The 7,817-nt window shown below is 33.4% G+C and overlaps 1 long non-coding RNA gene across 1 annotated transcript in view; it reads right to left on the bottom strand.

Annotated features, from left to right (window-relative positions):
- LOC150091491 (uncharacterized) overlaps window positions 1-7,817 on the bottom strand; it is a 45,736-nt gene that overhangs the window by 4,501 nt on the left and 33,418 nt on the right. Inside the window, exon 2 of the long non-coding RNA XR_016547603.1 lies at window positions 3,507-3,558. This is a non-coding gene — a long non-coding RNA (uncharacterized LOC150091491). The remainder of the gene's footprint in view (window positions 1-3,506; window positions 3,559-7,817) is intronic.

Here is a 7,817-nt window from a genome sequence, read left to right as displayed (position 1 = left end):
AACCAAAGTATATAACATACTTCGCATGTTCTTCTCTTTCCACTAAAGCTAACTGAGGACGGTTTCGAAAGTCATTCATGCATGGCTATTAGCTTTTATCTCGTTTTAATTTTTAATATATGAATTTAATAAGACAACTATAGAATGGAATGTGCACTTTCCTTAGGCAAATTTTAACACATTTTAAAGCTCATAATTTTTAAATTTTTTAAAATTCATAATTACAATAAGTTACGAATAGCTACTAATCGGAATTTAAAAGTTTTTATAACTACTATGTACCTGTTATAAGTTTCATCAAACCAAGTGGATTACTATGAGGTGAGTGCTGAAAATTAAGCTATGCTATACTTATGATCTAGTTGTTACCTCACAGCACATAAGGAATCCTTAATATATCATCACTCTTTAAATTAATTAATTCAAAGAAAGAATCAAATCTTATTTTTCAGTTTGTCTTACATGCATTCTTAAGCACTACACAACATTTTAACTTTGATCACTGTTAATAGAAACTTCATTCTGCTTGGTGGGTCAGTAGCTTATCTATCTAATGTTAGCATTGCTTTTTGTAGCAACATTATCATAAACCTTAAACTCCCCAATTCTCCAACAAAATCCAAAATATTTCTTTCAAGTTTCATTCCACATCCCATCCTGTCACATTCATTTTCTAGACCATTTTTTTCAATGCTTTCTCCAATTAATTTTCCACCATAGCAAAACTTTGAACAGCAAGTTGTTTTTTTTTTTGGAATAAATGAAATGGTACAATCCTAATTAATTGGACTGTGCCAAGATTTATATTAACCATACAAAATAATTTATTTCTCACAGAACAAAAAACAGACCATGTAGTATATATTACCCAAATTTTGTAATAAACAAATGTTATATAAAAAAAGTCTATTCTTTAGCAATGGAATATGTGCTGTTTTATAAATGAGAATGTTGCATAAATCAGTTTTGTATTAATAAAATTATACTGTATGTAACTTGAAAAGCTTTTCTTTTTTTTTTTCTTTTTGGCACAGCTTCAATCATTATTTGCTTAAAAATGAATGAAAATTTTTAAAAAGATTTTACTAAATTAAACTAAACATATCTTGAGTATTATTATATAAACATGACACAATCATTATAATGATTATATAATCATTATGATGATTGTATCATGTAAAAGAAATATTAGTATTAGTGCAATAATGATTTCACATCATGAAATTTATTGATACCATGTTGAACAAATGCACACACAAAAGACACTAATTACTATACCAGATTACTGTATTGGCAAGAAGAAAGTGAATAAATAGCACTGAATTGCAGAAAGTGTCCTAAAACAATATAAGCAAGAAAGCATTTAAATGGGAGCTCTATAGCCATTAAAAGGCAGGCAAAGGCAGACTACGAAAAATCCTTGGCAAAGGATGCAAAGAAAAACAGAAAGGAGTTCTTTACATACTTGAACTCGAGAAGGAAAGGGATGAATCAGATTGGTCCACTGGATATTGATGGTTCAACAGTTGAGGATCCTGCTCAGGTGGCTAACAATCTAAACGAGTATTTTGCATCTACATTCACGCATGAGGAGTTATTCAGGAAGGAGAATGATGTAGGTAAAGTAAACATTGGCAGTGAGCTGGATGATTTTGTAATAACTGAGAGGAAAGTGGAGGAGAGATTGTTGAGGATAAACATAAAAAAGGCACCTGGGGTGGATGGGATCTATCCAGTTATATTAAAGGAGGCAGCAAAGGAAGTATGCAAACCCCTAGCCATAATTATGAGAGCTTCTTTGGACTCAGGGGAGGTACCCATAGACTGGAGATGTGCAAATGTAACCCCAATTCACAAAGGAGGATCAAAGGCTGACACAAGTAATTATAGACCTGTTAGTTTAACTTCTGTTCCAGGTAAATTAATGGAGGCACTGGTTAAAGAAGCACTGCAGGATCATCTAGACAAGAATTCAATTATAGCTCAGACGCAGCATGGTTTTGTTAAGGGCAGGTCTTGCCTGACCAATTTGATTGGATACTATGATGTAGTCACAAAAGAACTGGATGCAGGGAATAACTTTGATATTATATATTTGGATCTTAGAAAGGCTTTTGATACTGTTGCACATGGTAGACTGCTGAACAAATTGGAGCAGTGTGGCATTGGAGGCAAATTGCTGCTATGGATAAGGGGATGGTTGAGTGGCAGAAGACAGAGAGTGGTAATCAATGGACACTGCTCAACGTGGACTAATGTTATTAGTGGAGTTCCTCAAGGTTCAGTGTTGGGTCCATTGTTGTTTTCGGTGTTTATGAATGATATTGATGATGGGATATCAAGTTTAATGTCTAAGTTTGCAGATGATTCAAAGGTTGGCAGGGTCGTTCAGGACACTACTGACGCTATGCTGCTGCAACAGGATCTGGAAAGGTTGAACAGATGGGCTGAGAGGTGGCAAATGAAGTTTAACATTGACAAATGTAAAGTACTACATATGGGTAACAGTAACCCCAGAGCAATGTATCAACTCTGCGGTACTACACTGACAGTGGTGGAGAATGAAAAGGACCTGGGGGTAATTGTGCAGGCAGATATGAAGTTCTCTGAGCAGTGCAGACGAGCTGCAAGAGTAGCTCATGGTGTCTTGTCAATGATATACAGGAATTTTTCTAGCAGGGATAAGGAGGTGATTATTCCCTTGTATAAGGCAATGGTTAGGCCACATCTTGAGTACTGTATACAGGTCTGGAGGCCTCATTTCAAGAAGGATGTAGAGCTGCTGGAACGGGTACAGAGAAGGGCAACAAGATTAGTAAATGGAACAAAGGGTTGCTCTTACGAAGAAAGGCTTAAGTTTTGCAAATTACAGAGTCTGGAGACTAGGCACCGGCGAGGTGATCTGATAGAGGTGTATAAGGCTTTGAATGGTTTGAGCATGCTCAATGCCAATGGGATTCTTCATCTTTCTCAGAATAATCACCTCAGAGGGCATAAATTCAAATTGAGGAAGGACGGATGTCGGATAGATGTGCGGAAATTTGCCTTTGGCCAGCGGGTGGTTGGTTGGTGGAACCGACTTCCATCACTTGTTGTTGAAGTTGATAGCCTAAACAAATTTAAAGCTCAACTGGACAGGTATTTCGAACGAACGGAGGGGTGAAATGGGAAAGGGTTTTTTTTTTTTTTTTTTTTTTTTTGGTTGATGCTGAATAAGCTTGCTTTCTTGCATCATATGCCTCTACTAATGCTAATGCTAAAAAAATACATGGCACTTCACAAGATTGACCATAAGAGCCGAAGAAAAGAGTTAAAAATGGATAGTGCTATAAACAGGAGTGTTAAAGGGGGAGTTTATTGTGCATTATTAAAATTAATAGAAAATATTTTCTCAATTTTGAGTCTTATTTGACCACTTCAAGGTTGATATCTTGAATCACAATCTACATTTACACTGCTACTAATCTTAAGTATATGAATTTTTTTTAATAAACAGTACTACATACCTGAGAAACTTTGATTGGTGAGAAGAAAGCACGAGTCAGCCACATTCTTACCCTGTTTGTATGATTAAAATCAAAAGATTAGATATATAATTAGAGAAATACCACAAACACACTAAGTAGTTCCCAAATAATATGGTGACTACATGATGACCACAAAACCTGTCGCCCTACAATCACACAAAAGTCACTTTTATTAATACACAATTACAAGAGAGAGATAACAGAATTTATGCAAAATCAAAGTGTTAAATCAACCTGTTTTGTTGATATTGTGGCAATTTGCAAGACATTTTCCTGAATTTTAATAAATTCATACTATTAAATGCAATCTATGAACTCCACAGTCATATTACACAGGATTGCTTTTATCTTTAATATGCATTCAGCTACCTATTAGCCATATAGAGAATGTGGAGGCTTTATTTACATAGTTCTAGGATGATAAACAAAATTCCCAATAACATCCCATTTCTTCCCTTTTCTTTTTTTTTTTTTTTTTTGTTAAACAACATTGTGCCCAGTCATTCCTGGACTGTGAACATCACATGAACTCTGCTATTTATACTACTGTACACCAAACATTCCTTTAAGTTGATAAAGGGGCACTCCACCTCAAAAGCTACTCGTTATTTTATTTCAGTGCTTTTACTCGTCAATCTTATCAGTTTTATTCTTACTTTATTTTATTTACTTTTATTCTTATAAGTACTGTATTTTATTAAAATTTTGATTTTAATTTGTGTTTGTTCATTGTCACAAGAAATATTCAACACCATGTTTCCTGATACTCAAGGCCTTATTTGTAAAACCCCAGTAACATCATAAGCAATCATAATAGCTCTGGAAGAAAGGGGATGGTGGTCACTAGGGCTTGCACAAAACCGAGAAATTTCAAAACAGAGTTTAACCGAAGTTTACTCTTAAAGCCAGTTTTAAAACTGATTTTCTCAGACTTAGGGAAAATAATTAAAAGCTTATAACACAGGTATTTATTTTATCTTGGGTAGATTGTACAAATTGTAACCAAATCTTTTAAACAAAATCTATCACCTCTTATAGTAAAAAAAATTAAAATGCTCCAAAAAAAGTAACCAGCTTGAGATTATACAAAATTACAAATTGTATTCAAATCCTTTGAATAAAAACTATCTTCTCGTATAGTAAACAAAAAATAATAAGCCCTATAATAATAATAATAAATAAATAAAAATAATGTGAAAAAAAAAAACAGCTTGGGGAAATTACTTTACTATTTATTGCTCAGCTTCTTTCTGAAAATGATATAATCCTTTAAAAAACATAGTATATTAAGCATTTTTCCTGATACACTTGACGTTATTTTGGTGTTAAAGAGATCAGTGATTGAAAACACTCTCCCAGATTGGACACTTGTTGGTTCAGCAGTGCTCTATAAACTTTCTCTAGCTTTTCACTTCTACTGCTAGTTGCCTCCAAAATTTTAAATTCTTTGCTGATTTCCAATTCACTTGGATATTTTGAAGGCTCTTCAGTTAATCTCTTTATTACACTATCATACTCTTGCATGAGTGTATCTCCAACATTGGAACTAGACGAGTCTTTGTTTTCTTCTAAAAGAACAGTTTGTTTATTTTCAGTTTCTTCATTCAATGCTAAGACTCCTTTGGAATGTTTTGCAAATAATCTCTGATAAATCTCTTCAACATGCTTTTTCAAAACTTGCTTACTTGGAAAATCAAAAGTTCTTGAACCTGAATCTTCTTTCCTAAACTTTTTGGGATTGTGTAGATAGCTCAGCAAAGCCACAGTTTGGCAATTTCGTCTAGCATTGTAACGCTGCAAAAGGCTTTGGTGAAACTTTAAAGCAAATGGGTTTTCTGCTGTATCAAGCTTAGCAAGCAGAAATTCTATTGAAGACTCTGCTTTAAGTAAGTCTGTATCTTCTGAGGTTATAGCCTTCAGAATAATTTCAACTGGTCGCAAAGTTTCACATAGCAATTCAAGTGTTTTCCAGTCATCATCAGACATAGCTTCAGTTGACAGTACTGCACATAGAGCATTTGGAATGAAATTTTTCAATTTCAAAACTCTCTCAATCATATAGAATGTGCTATCCCATCTAGTCTTGCAATCTAATATAAGTTTATATTCTTTCCCATTAAATTTTGCTTTAACAAAATTTTGTAATATGTCATTTTTGGTAGGTGATTTTTGAAAAAGCTTGCAAATTTTTCTGACTTTGTTAATAGTTTGTGCAATATTGCCCATTGGATTGAAGAAATAAATGAGCTCATCAGTAAAGTCAGTTTGATAAAGCATGCCTTGCTGTCTTTCTTCAACTTCTTCATCATCACTACTTTCTTCATTATTTTCATTTTCTTAATTGTCTTTGGGATACTCAGACTGTGGCACCATAATTGATTGCTTTTTCATAAAGTACATCTATAACTGACAGATGTATACAATGGGCTATACAATGTTGATGATTAGGCATAATTTGCTTGCCAAACTTAATCATCATTGCTGCTCCATCAGTGGTGCAGGCAACAATATCCTCATCCAAGTTCAAACCAGATTCCCTCAAGTGTCCATTCACAATTTGCTCAGTTCTTCTGCTATCAAGTGAACCATTAATCTCAATAAGACCTAACGACCAATGATTGTCTTTTGAATGCACATTTATATTCATATACCTTTTATTTTGTATAGACGTATATTCGTCTAGAGTCAATGAATTTTTGAAATGCTGAATGAGTTCTTTCTTAGTTTTATAATAATTCAGAACCATATTTTTAATTCCATTCACTGAGGCTGGTAGTAATTTATCGTATTTATTTCTCTGAAGGTGAAGGCTTGATTGTATAAACTCACTCTTGGCAATTGAATTAAAAGAAAATCCATCTAAAGCAGCTAATTTTGAAATCTCTTCTTCCATAGATTTTTTTAACAATAAAGTTTTCTAATGTTCTTACCATTTTTATGGGAGGTTCACTGTTATCTTGTTTAATGTCAATCTGATGCATTTTCTTTAAATGCAACATCAAAGATGATGTAGATCCTCCAGACGACTTCATTATCTTCTGACATTTCGAACATTGTGCTTCATCTGTTTTTTCGAGCAAAATAATTCCATACATTTGATTTCATCTTAGATATATTAAGAGTAATAAATATTAATTAGTAGGAATTTATATCACCGATAATTTTAAATAAAAATATTGAAGATAAAAGGCACAATACTATGCGTCACTCCCGCAAGCACTGAATGAAGAGTCTAAACGAGGCAAGTTTCAAAATTTTCATGAAAGAAATTTATTTATTTACTTGCAATTTTTTTTCCCCCAATTAAATCTATTGTATTTTCAAAATTACATAAAAGCTAAATTTGGTGACGCTGCTTTTTGGAGAACATTTGATCGCAAATTTAATAGGAATAAAGAAGCAAAAAAAAACTTTCTACGATTGAAATTTGATGCAATATTCAGCGAATCTGTTTCTAGTGGGTAACCATCAATAAGGCGCATTCCATAACTTGCCTGGCGAACAAGATAGATGGAACAGAGAAATGTTGAGCATTTTCTTTTATGCTATCGCTCCGACTCACTCAGTTGTAAATGAGTACACCTGCATCGTGCCATGATACAGGTGGGAAGATAAAAGGTAACCCTCCTAGATTTGGGCCACTTGCCCATGAGATTCGTACCTAAACATAAAATAAAATAAAATAAAAAACATGTTTAAAACATAAACCAGTTGAACGATCCAGACAAACAAACAAACAAACAAACAAAAGAAAATGTGCATAACAAAAAACTATATTCGAGGGCTAACTAAGAAAATATTCGAATCCGGTTTTAGAAGCTCGGTTTTGGTTTTAACAACTCAATATGAAAACCGATTTTATAAAACTAGTTTGCAAGCCCTAGTGGTCACTTACATTTTCAGCTCTGATTTCCAACAGAGATCATGACAACTGAAAAATTAATAATAAAAATGAAGATCAATGTAGCAGCTAGTGGCAAAAAACCAACAAAGGGTAAACACAATCAATGATCATAATGAAGTACTTGCCAGAAATGCAGCCACTAAATGAAAGACAATAACATTTCAGATTAGAGACTGATCTTTCAAACAAGTCAATATGACAGTAATACTTTCATGGTCCATATAATTGTTAAAACAGTGCTATAATATGCTCAACAAGTTAAAAGCAAATGCTTCAAATAGATATCCAACATGGATTCTGTTCAAAGTTTAGTAAATGCTGTTTGTTAACTCTTTTGATATTCCTTTCTTCCCTGAAAACAGAAGGTATATGGCTACATAAAGTGG

Source organism: Mastigoproctus giganteus, chromosome 1, assembly GCF_048544385.1.
Source record: "Mastigoproctus giganteus isolate SK-2022 chromosome 1, ASM4854438v1, whole genome shotgun sequence".
NCBI lineage: Eukaryota > Metazoa > Arthropoda > Arachnida > Uropygi > Thelyphonidae > Mastigoproctus > Mastigoproctus giganteus.
The sequence above is the reverse complement of the archived record's forward strand: the minus strand, read 5'-3'. Positions and strand labels throughout refer to the sequence as shown.